Source organism: Dasypus novemcinctus, chromosome 8 (genome assembly GCF_030445035.2).
Source record: "Dasypus novemcinctus isolate mDasNov1 chromosome 8, mDasNov1.1.hap2, whole genome shotgun sequence".
Lineage (NCBI taxonomy): Eukaryota > Metazoa > Chordata > Mammalia > Cingulata > Dasypodidae > Dasypus > Dasypus novemcinctus.
In genome coordinates this window covers 18649205-18661468 of record NC_080680.1, presented here as the reverse complement: position 1 = coordinate 18661468, position 12264 = coordinate 18649205, and the positions used below count along the sequence as shown (strand labels likewise).

The 12264-nt window shown below is 41.4% G+C and overlaps 1 long non-coding RNA gene across 2 annotated transcripts in view; it reads right to left on the bottom strand.

Moving 5' to 3' along the window:
• Positions 1–12034, bottom strand: part of LOC105747342 (uncharacterized) — a 32501-nt gene extending 20467 nt beyond the window's left edge. For both annotated transcript variants that reach the window (XR_009186750.2, XR_009186749.2), the window contains exons 1-3: positions 11619–12034; positions 11339–11445; positions 5233–6765 (exon numbers count right to left, since the gene is read on the bottom strand). This is a non-coding gene — a long non-coding RNA (uncharacterized lncRNA). The remainder of the gene's footprint in view (positions 1–5232; positions 6766–11338; positions 11446–11618) is intronic.
• Between the last annotated feature and the right edge of the window lie 230 nt (positions 12035–12264).

Here is a 12264-nt window from a genome sequence, read left to right as displayed (position 1 = left end):
AGGGGTAGAATTACAGCTGTGTGGAATAATCCAAGTTGTGCAGACCTAGGCTGTAGTGACTGATGAAGCTTCATGCCCTTTCTCCCCTGCCTGGGGTGGGGATGGAGCTGCAGGTGTGGGCAGCAATCTGTGCACTGCAGGTCCAAGATGACTGCAGTTGCCCTGAATTCTTTTGATTATTCAGTCTGTGCCAGCCAATGTACCTGCATGTACCTAGACAGGCTCATGCAGGGCCCACCAGCTTCCTCCCTGCCAGAGGTGGGACTGAAGCCTAGGCTAAGGATGCAGGCCGATCTTGGTGAAAGAAACCAGTTCCTACCATTGCTGTGATTTTCGGTCAGCCTGGCTTCCCCTCATGCTGGGGTAGAGTCAAAATGGCAGCTACCGGCCTCTTTCTGACTTGGACAGGTTCAAACTTTAGCTGTTCTTAGGATTGCCAGCTGAATTTACTAATCAGTAGCTGAAATTGGTGCCCAACTGTCTTTTCCTTCCCTGTTTTTTGGAAGTGGAGCTTCCAATTTCAGCCACAGAATAGCTCCCAAGGTAGCTTGTGCCTCCAGTGGAAGATAGGACTGGCCTCTGTGGCATGGAGTGCTCTACTGATGAATCTTCTCTGCAGAAAGGCAGTCTTCTCCTTCCATTCCTTCAAGGATATTGGATGATGCTCTTCTGGGCTCCTGGAGCCCCCAAACAGGTGTTTCAGATGGCTCTGAGTGTTTACGAATTGCCCTGTAGCAGGAGCTGACTCTGGGAACTCCTTACTCCACCACCATCTTGCTGGTTGTATAAATGTTTGAGTTTTTTAAAAAAGATTTATTTATTTATTAGTCCCCCTCCCCCCTACCCTGCTGTTTTTGCTGTCTGTATTCATTCACTGTGTGGTCTTCTGTATCTATTTCTCTTTTTGTCCTCTCTTCTTATTTTTTCTCCTCTAGGTTTCACCAGGATTCGATCCTGGGGACCTCTGATATGAAGAGAGGTTCCCTGTCAGCTGCACCACCTCAGTTCCTGGTTTCTGCTGCACTTCACTTTGACTCTCCCCTTTGTCTCTCTTTTGTTGCGTCATCATCTTGCCATGTGACTCACTTGCACAGGGACTGGCTCACCACATGGGCATTCAGCTCACTACGTGGGGATACTTTCTCTTCTTCTTTTTCACCAGGAGTCCCCAGGGATTGAGCACAGGACCTCCCATATGATAGGTGGACGCCCTATCAGTTGAGCCACATCTGCTTCCCTATAAATGCATTTTTATAACTTCCTTTTTATATTATTTAAAGTCAGCTTCACAAAGTAATAATTATGTTGATGACACACAATATATAAAGGTATAACTTGTGATAATGATAGCATCAAGATGGGAGGTGGGAGGAATAGAGCCATAGAGGAGCAAAATTTTTATATAATATCAAATTAAGTAGGTATTAATCCAAACTAGTTTGTTATAACTTAAGATATTAATGGTAATCCCAGGGCACCCATAAAGAAAATAAATAAAAATATATAATTTGGGGAGTGGATGTAGCTCAAGTGGTTAAGCACTTACATCCCATACATGATGTCCTAAGTTCATTCTTAAAAAAAAATAAAAGAGCAAAAAGAAGGGAATCAAAATGGTACATAAGAAACTAACAAAAACAGAAGGCAGTAGTGGAGGGACTGAGGAACAAAAAGGTATAAGGTATAAGAAAAACAAAGAACAGAATGGCAGAAGTAAATCCTTACCTATCAGTCATTACATTAAATGTCAATCAATTAAACTCTCCAATAAAAAGGCAGAGATTGGCAGAATAAATATAAAATTATAACTCACTTTATATTCAAAGATATAAATAGGTAGAAAGTAAAAAAAAATAGGAACATATAAACCATACAAATAGAAGCTAAAAGAGAGCTAGAGTACCTAATAGTAATAGATGACAAAACAGACCCTAAGATAAAAATGTCTTTCCATTTATCTTCTTTCATTTCTTTCAAAAATTGTTTGTAGTTTTCAAAGTATAACTTTTGCACTTCTTTTGTTTATTCCTAAGTATTTTATTCTTTGTGTGTGTGTGGCTACATATTTTTCTACTGTCATTTTTAAAAAGATAAATAGATCACACAAAATGTTACATTAAAAAACATAAGAGGTTCCCATACCCCACTCCCCACCCACCCTTTTATTCTTTTTAATGCCATTGCAGATGGAACCATTTTCTTTTCTTTTCTTTTTAAATGTATGGGGGGTTTTGTTTGTTTTTAAAGATTTCTCATTTTTATTTATTTCTCTCCACCCCCTCATTGTTTGCATTTGCAATGTCTGCTTGTTATGTGCTGGTCTTCTTTTCAGGAGGCACTGGGAACCGAACCTGGGACCTCTGATGTGGGGGGGAGGCACCCAATTGCCTGAGCCACCTCTGCTCCCTGGAACCACTTTCTTAATTTCATTTTTGCATTGTTCTTTGTTAGTGCATAGAAATGCAATTGATTTTTGTATGTTGATCTTGTATTCTGCAACTTTGATTTCATTTATCTTGGGTAAATACCTAGGAGTAAAATGGCTGGGTTTAAGGTAGAGATATATTTAATGTTTTTTAAGGAACTGCCAAGTAATTTTCCAATGTGGTTATGTAACTTTACATTCCCACCAGCAGTTTATTAGAGTCCCAGTTCTTCCATACTTCTGCCATCTTGGTATAGTCAGTCTTTTTCATTTTAGCCAGCCACTTTAGTGCATTTATAATGGTATTCACTGTGGTTTTAATTTGCATTTTTCTAATGGCTTATGATAGTAAGCATCTTTCCATGTGCTTATTTGCCATCTATATATCTTCTTTTGTAAAGTGTCTATTAATATATTTTGCCCATTTTTACTGTTTCTTGTCTTATCATTTAGTTTTAAGATTTCAATATATATGCTGACATGTGATTTGTAAATATTTTCTCTCCACCTATGGCTTATCTTTTCATTCTCTTAACAGTGTTTTTTGAAAAAATTCTTAATATTTATTAAGTCCAATTTATCTATTTGTTCATTCATGAGTTGTGCTTTCGGTGTTCTATCTAAAAATTCTTTACCTAACACAAGGTCACAAAGATTTTCTCCTATTTATATCTATAAATTTATTGGTTTTCTTTTTATTTCACTGATTTCTCCTTTGATCTTTATTATTTCCTTTCTTCTACTTATTCTGGGTTTCATTTGTTGTTGTTGTTGTTGTTTTTCAAGAAGATACCAGGGATTGAACCCAGGACCTTGTATGTGGGAAACAGGCGCTCACTCACTTGAGCTACACCCACTCCCCTGCTCTTCTTTTCTGAATTTCTTAAGGTGGGAGCTGAGCTCATGAGGGTTCAGTCCCCAAACTTAAGATTGGAAATATAAGCTTTTGATACGTCTAGTAAAACTAATTCTGCTATGAGCATTTTCTGTGTGTGTGTGTATGTGTACCAAGTAATTACACACCATGCTCACCCCCTTCTCTTATACTTTTATAAAAGGTCAGGAAGGATTTCGGGCAGATAAGAGTAGCAAATCTCTTCACAATGCTGCTTTAATAACCCAAAAAGTCATATTATTTATGAAAGAACAAAAGCAGTATAAAAATTTAGCTTCTTTTAGAAGCTGCAAAAGAATTTTCTGGTATTTTGTGAAACAGTTATGATTAAAAGAGTTTATGTTTACTTCAAATGGTTACTAAAGATCCATAGTGATATCATTTACAAAAACCTGCATGCCAGGAATCGGACATGGCTCAACTGATAGAGCGTTCACCTGCCATATTGGAGGTCCAGGGTTTGAACCTAGGGCCTCCTGACCCATGTGGTGAGCTGGCCCAGGTGCTGTGCTGCCACGTGCAAGGAGTGCCATGCCACTCAGGGGTGTCCCCCACGTAGGGGAGCCCCATACACAAGAATTGAACCCCACAAGGAGAGCCACCCTACATGAAAAAAACGCAGCCTGCCCAGGAGTGGCACCGCACACACGGAGAGCTGACGCAGCAAGATGATGCAACAAAAAGAGATACAGACTCCCAGTGCCATCGAGAATGCAAACAGGCACAGAAGAACACACATCAAATGGACATAAGCGAGCAGGGGAGAGAAATATATTTTAAAAAATAAATTTTTAAAAACGAAAAAGCAAAAAAAAAAACCCTGCATGCCTAGTGCTAATAGAACTGATTTATTTGTTTATATCTCTATCTTTAATTACAAACAAATACCACCATTCTATGAAGCATCTGGAAAAACACAGAAAAGATGAAAAATCATCCATAAAGACATAACACTAACATAATCAATATTAACAGTTCAATATATTTTCTTCCAGTCCTTTAAAAAATCTCCTTCAGTATTATAAGAAGCACTTTTAGTATTATAGCCTCCTTTTCATGTTTCATTATTGGAAAATACTGAGCAAATAAAAGCCCACTACCTTGCCTTATACTCATTACCTCATTATGACAAAAGAAAAAAAGCACACACCAATTTACAATTTATGTAAAAAAAGGTAGACCTTTTGCTACTCAGTTTTAATTTTAAATCTATTAATTTGCTTTGATATAGAAATATATAGTTCTTTTAAAGTTTCATTTCCCCTTATATTTCAATATTAGATAATGTTTAAATAAATGCATAATTTGTTACCATCATCCTTTAGAAAACACTCTTATCAAACCCTGTATTGTATGATTACATTTTGGGAAAGCTAAGGGATACTAGATTGCAGTCTACTATAGTTGCCCCCATTTCCACCAGATGAAGGTTTCATTAGGCAGGCAAGTGAAAAATGAATGGCACTGTTTATTAACACACAAAACACAAATCTGTAACAAAATAAATATAGAAATATAAAAAATTTATAATCCCTGGAATTTATCAAGTTACAACATCAATTCTCAAATCATTTTTACAGCGAAGAAGAGTATCACAGCTATCAATCACATGAGCAAGCTTTCTAAAACCAAGTATTTGGGGCCACTTTTAGAGCCAAGGTCATATTATAAATCAAGGAGAGACTGCATTAGTCAGTATAGCCTAGCTACTGTAACAAACAATCCCAATATCTCAGAGGTTTAACACAATAGAGGTCTATTTCTCACTCTTACTTTATGTGGGAATCTGGGCACTTTGCTCCAAGAACCCAGGCTCCCTCTTTCTAGTAGCTCTGCCCTAGCCTATTGATCCTCTTTATATGTCTAGCAGAAGAGGGAAGAGAGATAATGAAGAAGGTACATCCACTCTTACCTGCCTTAGGTGTTGAGTGTCGCACATCCTTTCTTCTCACATTCTATAGCAAAACTGTGCACATAGCCCCATCTAGGTACAAGAAGGCTGGGAAATATTGTCTACTAATGTGCCAGAGAAGCCAAGAACACGGATTTTGGTGAACGTTAGTCCTGTCATACAGCCTTGAATTAACTTTAATTTCAGATAAGGAGACAGAGAGAGATTGGCTGAAAAGATCTGGTGGATAAGTAAATATTTTATGCAAATATGTCAAAATGTTAATATTTGTTAGATCTGGTAATAGATATAAATGCACTTATTAAGTTATTCTTTGTATTTTTTATGTTTCACAAGGTTTTTTATTAAAAATATATAAGTGGAATTCTCCAGAACTGGGTAACTATATAGTAACCATAATTATGAGCTACAAAAAAAAAAAAACATATTAAAGCTAATGCACAAAGTGAACAGAGCTGTAACAGATAAGTTATGGGTCAAGTAAACAATGAATTGTTCCAATAAATGTTTCTCATCTTTTTTTTTTCAATTGCTTAGACTTCAACAAGCTCAATTTTTCCTGTATTTCATGATAATTTATTCATAATTGGGTGTCAATATATTTGAGTACCTACTACCGGCCATATATTCTGCAACTCAAAACCTTACATTTCAGTTAGAAAGAACCAGTTTATAATGCATCGTGTGTGTGGGTGCTTGCACACATGCGTGCACACACTATTCATTCATTCATTTGTTCTAGCTCACTGAAAAGAATTTCTCAGATTCTTTACAGAATCTGAAGCTACAGAAGTTGATGAGTAGAGTTAAACTTCCAAAATAGCAGACTCAATATTAATGACATTTTTCCTATGTAAGCATCTGCTTCTTTCTCTTGCCCACTAATTTTCTTTGGCATCAGGATTGTGTCTACCCTTGGCTCCCCCAACTCCTGCCAGTAATGTCCCAACATAAAGTCAACATCAGAGTCAAAATACTCCCCAAACTCATCCTAAATTCTGTCTCCAATGCTTTTATCTTCAGAAATCTCATGCTGGCCTCTGCGCTTATCTACATTTCAGCATAAAATTTCCCAATACTTCATTTCTGTACTGTGTGCTCACTGGGTCTTAGATCTTTCTTTTCTCTCTTCATCCCACCTCCCACCATTCTTTAGTTTTGTTTCTAGTCTCACGCCACTGAGATTTGATCTTCACAAGTTATCAGTGATGGAAGGGATGTGGCTCAAATGATAGAGCTACCATATGGGAGGACCTGGGTGATCCCTGGGGCCTCCTGGTGACAAAGAAGAAGAGAAAGCATGCCCACACAGCAAGCCAGTGCCCGCTTGAGTGCCCACATGGTGAGCGCAAGTGCCCATGTGGTGACCCAGTGCCCATGCAAGTGAGTCACACAGCAAGATGATGATGCATCAAAAGAAAGACAAGGGGAGAGTCAAGGTGAAGAGCAACAGAAACCAGGAACTGAGGTGGTGCAATTGACAGGAAACCTCTCTCCACATCAGAGGTCCCCATGATCGAATCCCAGTGAATCCTAGAGGAGAGAAAACAAGAAGAGAAGTCGACACAGACAGCAAGAACAGCAGGGCGGGAGGAGGGGAAGGGGAAAACAAGTTATCAGTGACATCCCAATAGCAAAATCCAATGGCTTCTTTTAAATTTATTTCCCGTGAATATCTTCAGGCATAACCTTTGTTATCAGTTTAGTAGTATCTTTCCAGATCTTTAAAAATGTACTTGTACTCATGTCCATATGAAAATGCATGGCATATTTTTGGAGGTTTTCTTAAAAAGCATGAATAAATTAAACTGTATTACTCTGTGGCTTGCTTTTTATCATTTAGAAAAATATATCCTGAAGATCTTTCCATGCTTTATATTGAGCTTTGTTTCACCCTTTTTTATTCATTGCATATTATTCCATAGTATGCAGTTAATAGCATAGTTCACTTAATAGCATAGTTCACTTTACTCTTCTGCTAATGGACATTTAAATTGTTTTAAAATTTTTGTAATATTTTAAACAATAATGCAATGAACATTTTTAGTTATGTCACTTTATGTGCATGGGCAAAAATGTTTTGTTTTTTTTTTAGCAACTGACAATATTTATTAAAGTAATCGACTTAAGCATCTGCAATGGTGACTTCAATCTCTGCTCCTGGCTCAATACTGAAGAAAGTAATCTGCTTAACCATCTCAGAAGGACTGTGTGGGTCAATGAGTCACGTGTGGATCCTCATCTGGAAACGATCCCAAGTCTTTGGACTTTCACCACAAGGAGTTTTCCTTGTAGTGATTCTCAGAGTCTTGGTAGGCATTTGAACCCATCCCTTCACTTTGAGGTTCTTTTCCTTTGTGCCTCTAATCAAGTCAGCATACACTTTCTCCAGAGATTCCATGTTGCAGCTGGTCAGGGTGATTCTAATATGGTGACTCACTGCCTCTGGTTCCACGGGCATCTTTCTGGTGTCCTTAAAAGCCATGCGTGGCTTCCTGACCGACTTGTTCCTGGGTGAGAGTGAACAGCGGTGAGTCAGGAGGACCAGGAGCTGAAACGCGGCTGCTACAGTGACCACGTTTTCCTTGAAAATCCAAAAATGTTTCTGGGTTGAAAAACGCTGGGGTTGAAAGCTACTGAAATGGGTTTGCCTGATTGAGTGGCTCTACTCCAAGCGGTGACTCAGTGATCAAGATTTCTTCCATGAGGAAGTGGATTTGGTTCAATGGATAGAGCATCCACCTACCATATGGGAGGTCAGGGTTCAAACCCAGGGCTTCCTGATCCATGTGCTGAGCTGGCCCATGTGCAGTGCTGATGTGCACAAGGAGTGCTGTGCCACACAGGGGTGTCTCCCGCATAGGGGAGCCCCACGCGCAAGAAGTGCACCCCGTAAGGAGAGCCGCCCAGCGCAAAAAAAGTGCAGCCTACCCAGGATGGTGCCGCACACACGGAGAGCTGATGCAGCAAGATGATGCAGCAAAAAGAGACACAGATTCCCAGTGCCACTGACAAGAATACAAATGGACACAGAAGAACACATAGTGAATGGACACAGAGAGAAGACAACTTGGGGGTGGGAAAGGGGAGAGAAATAAATAAAAAATAAATATTAAAAAAAGAAAAAGATAAGCTTGCCTCATTTAAAAAAAAAAAGAAAAGAGTTCTTCTATCTTCTGATACCTCCGTTTTCAAAATATGATTTCCAAGGGTGCATGCTGGTCTGCCTCAAGCCAGCAGGGGAAAGAGCAGGGAGAATCAGACTGCTCTTTATGGGCCAGGCCTGAAATGGGGCCTACAACTTCTGCTCCCATGTCATTGGCTACAGCTACTATAAACAGGGAGTGGATGTGACCCAAGCAATTGAGCTCCTGCCCTCCACAAGAGAGGTCCCGAGTTCAGTTCCTGGGCCTCCTGAAAAAACAAAATTGAATAACAAGCAAAAGCAAAACAAATGAAAAAACCAACTGAGGGACGCCAATGTGGCTCAGTGGTTCAGCGCCGTCTTCCCGCACGTGAGGTCCGGGGTTCAATCCCTAGTCCCAGTATCTTGGGAAAAAAAAAAAAAAGATACTATAAACAAATGTAGAAGATATGACTGACCAGAAGGAAATAAGTACAATATAAATGACTCACTGCATTGGTGAAGGAGAGAGTCCTGTTAGGGGATGGCTGAACACACAGGCCTGGCCCTGGGCGGACGAGGTTGACGGCAGTTTCTTAGTCGTATATACTCAAGCCTGGGGTGAGGAGGTCACTGTACACCATGCAGAGCTCGCACCTGAGAGCAGAGTGAACCAGTACGGGCTGTGGGAGGCAGACTCTGTAGTAACACGAGGGTGGGGTGACCCCTGGTTCCTGCAGGAGGATGTGATCGATTTGTTTGAACAATTCCATGGGCTGGCAGGGAATTAAAACGTGCTCCTCGGGGATAAGCAGGTACTATGCATGGTCCCCTGATACGGAGGGTTGTTTGGCTAGGGGGCCTTGTCTGACACAGCAGAGGGATGGGCAGGGGAACTTAGAGTTATGCCATTCAAGGCCTTCCCGATTTTACCAGATGCCAAGGCAGCACAATACTGAACCTTAATTTCAGGCCTTACCCCATAAAATGCTGTTGTTGCCTTCTACCAACCCACTCCTGGGCCTGCACCCAGTGCCCACTACTGGCTAACACCTGCATTCTTCTCTGGAGGATTCCTCTCGGCTCAGAGCTGCCTTGACTGGAGTTGACAGGAACGTTAAGTCCCCATCTCTGGAAGCAGCCTTTGCCAATGGCTGATCACTGGGGGAAGGCCATAACAACCCCACCTCCTTCCTCTAGATGTGGCAGTCCCTGTGATGCAATTTACTCTCCAGAACTTCTTTGCTTCGGGCCTTTGTATCTGACATTCCTTCTGCCTTGAATGTTTTTCTCCAGCTCATGTGTCACTTTTTCAATTATACCTTCCCTAACTGTCAGTCTTAGTTTTCCAAGTTGCTATGACAAAACTACATAACAGAAATTTGTTGGCTCCTAGTTTCGGAGACTAGAAGGTTGCTTCTTCCTGGGTCGGTTGTGTTCTGGCTGGCCAGCAATCTTTAGGTTTCTGGGCTGTTCTAGCACGTGGTGGTGTCCTCTCCTTTCTCTTCTGGGTTCCGTTGACTTCCAGGTTCTCTCTATAAGGCCTCCAGTAACAGGATTAAGACCCATCCTGATTCAGTTGGCCACACCTTACCTAGAGACAACACCTTCAAAAGGTCTTACTTAAAATGAGTTCATAGCCCCAGGAATATAGATTAAGAACACGTGTTTTTGGAGGGTACATAATTCAACCCACCACACTGGCCTTTTAAAATTGCAACAACTCCCTACACAAGAGCAATGCGTATACACTTCCACACTTTACTTTCCTTTGTTCCGCTTTTCACCATGGGACTTACTACATTTTTTAAACTTTGCTTATTGTATCCTGTGGATTTGGTTTTCATTTCGTTGGACTTAGTCACACCCCTATTCTGGGAAACTGGGACCCCTGCCGTGGGCCCCAACTTTCATAAGCCCCTGCTCTGGCTCTCTTCCAGCCAAGCCCTTTTCCAGTGGGTGAAGGCTCCATGGGACCTATCCAGAACACACACCGCCCCTTCTAGATGATTCTCTGAGTACCTGAAATTTCAGAATTCCCTGTCCAAATGGCCCCAAGATCTGTGTCTGGATCTTAGCTCCTTAGGGCAGACCACACATCTAGGTAGACTGGAGGCCTGGTGGAGGGGATGCTGCTGAGGTGGGGTATGAATGAACTTGGCTTGCAAGGTAGGGATTCTCCATGCATGGTGTGACATCCTGTGCAGAAGAGGATGGAGCCAGTGGTAAGAAGAAAGGGGGGCAAGCCACAATTTGCAAGTCTTTACTAGTTCTCCTCTCATAGACTCTGCAAGGATTAAGGGAGTACTTGCTGGACTATACCCTCTAGAATTATTATTATTATTATTTTTTTTGGTGAGCATCTGTGGGCAGAAAATTTCTGAGTCATCACATTAGACAAGCTTGTAGTTTGTCATTCCAATTGACTGCTAATTTAACTGGGAATAAATTCTGGGTTTTAAAAAAATGAGGCTTTGAAAAGGTTGCTCTAGGTTTTCCTAGCCTTTTATTTTACTGATGAGAAGTACAATGCAATCTCATTCTTATTCCTCCACACCCCAGGGGCTTTTCGGATTTTCTCTGAAATTTCATCAGGGTACGTTTAGGTGTATGTCTTTTTTTTTTCATTTATCTTGCTTGGCACCTGCGTATCTTTTTAATCTACAGGTTCCTGCCTTGCTTCAGTGCCCGAAAATTTTAAATTTACTTTGTCTGTTGCTGCTGTCTTTATCTGGAACATCAATTAAAAGAATTAGGCTCCCTGGACTGGTTTTCCACGTCACTCAATATTTCTCCCCCACCCCACCCCACCCCCAGTGCCAATGAGTACCATGAGAGGCCAGCCGTGCCCTTCACCAATGTCTCCTACATGCTCTTTCTAGATCTTTGCAACTAATTAATAAAAGTATCCATCAGCTGTGAATGCATAACAAACAATCATAAAACTTCAGGGGCTTTCCACAATAACCATTTCTCACATACCTGCAGGTTGGCTCAGAGCTCTGCTCTAATCCGGCCTCAGCTGGGGCACTCAGTCCCGCGTATTTCTCATCCTCCTGCGTCTAGGTGGTTCACTCTGGCGTGTCTTCCTGGTTACGACAGAAGCACAAGGGAGAACTGGTCTAATGACGCAGTCATGGAAGCCTGCACCATATTTGTATCATCCCACTGGCCATTGCAAGACACGCGGCTGCGGCCAAGGTGGGGGCGGGGGGGAGGAATTAGTCCCTTCCCACTGCGTGGCAGGGCCCTGCGGAGTTACCTGGCTGAGCGTGCGGCGACCGCGAAGGGCGAAGAACTCGGCCTTGAACGCCAGCGAGGTCACGTGTGCGTGCGCCCACTTGTGGGACTCCGGCTGTCGATTCTAAGAGCACAGGTTGAAAAGATGCTGATAGACACGTTCTCCAGTGCACAACTGCAACTTTACACTTACACAGGACCTGATATGGGACTCAATCCCACAAAAGACTTTTTGGAACAAGATGACTGCCATTTCATGCAAACACAAGGGGTTTGTAAATTTGAGGTGCACCTAAACTACGTAGAAATAGTCTTGCCCTTACAGGAATACCGTAAAACCCTTCTTGACTGACTATAACTTGAGGAACCATTTAACAAATCACTGTTAGCAGCCTAACAACATGGGATCACCTGCTAACCCTCCTTCAACTTGCAATTACCGTATTCCTAGTAATATAATGACGAGTGCTTGAAAATTCTCACATGATGAGGCTCGATGGTGGCAGACCTGATTGGAAGGCGGTGTCAAGGCACTTGCCTTGAAACTCTCCTTCCACGGAAAGAAAAGCATAATGTTTTTGCTTAGAGTGTACGTTACACATCAGTACAAAGTAGCAAACACTGCTACAAAATATAAGCAAGATTGAGAAAGTTCCAATTATTCATAC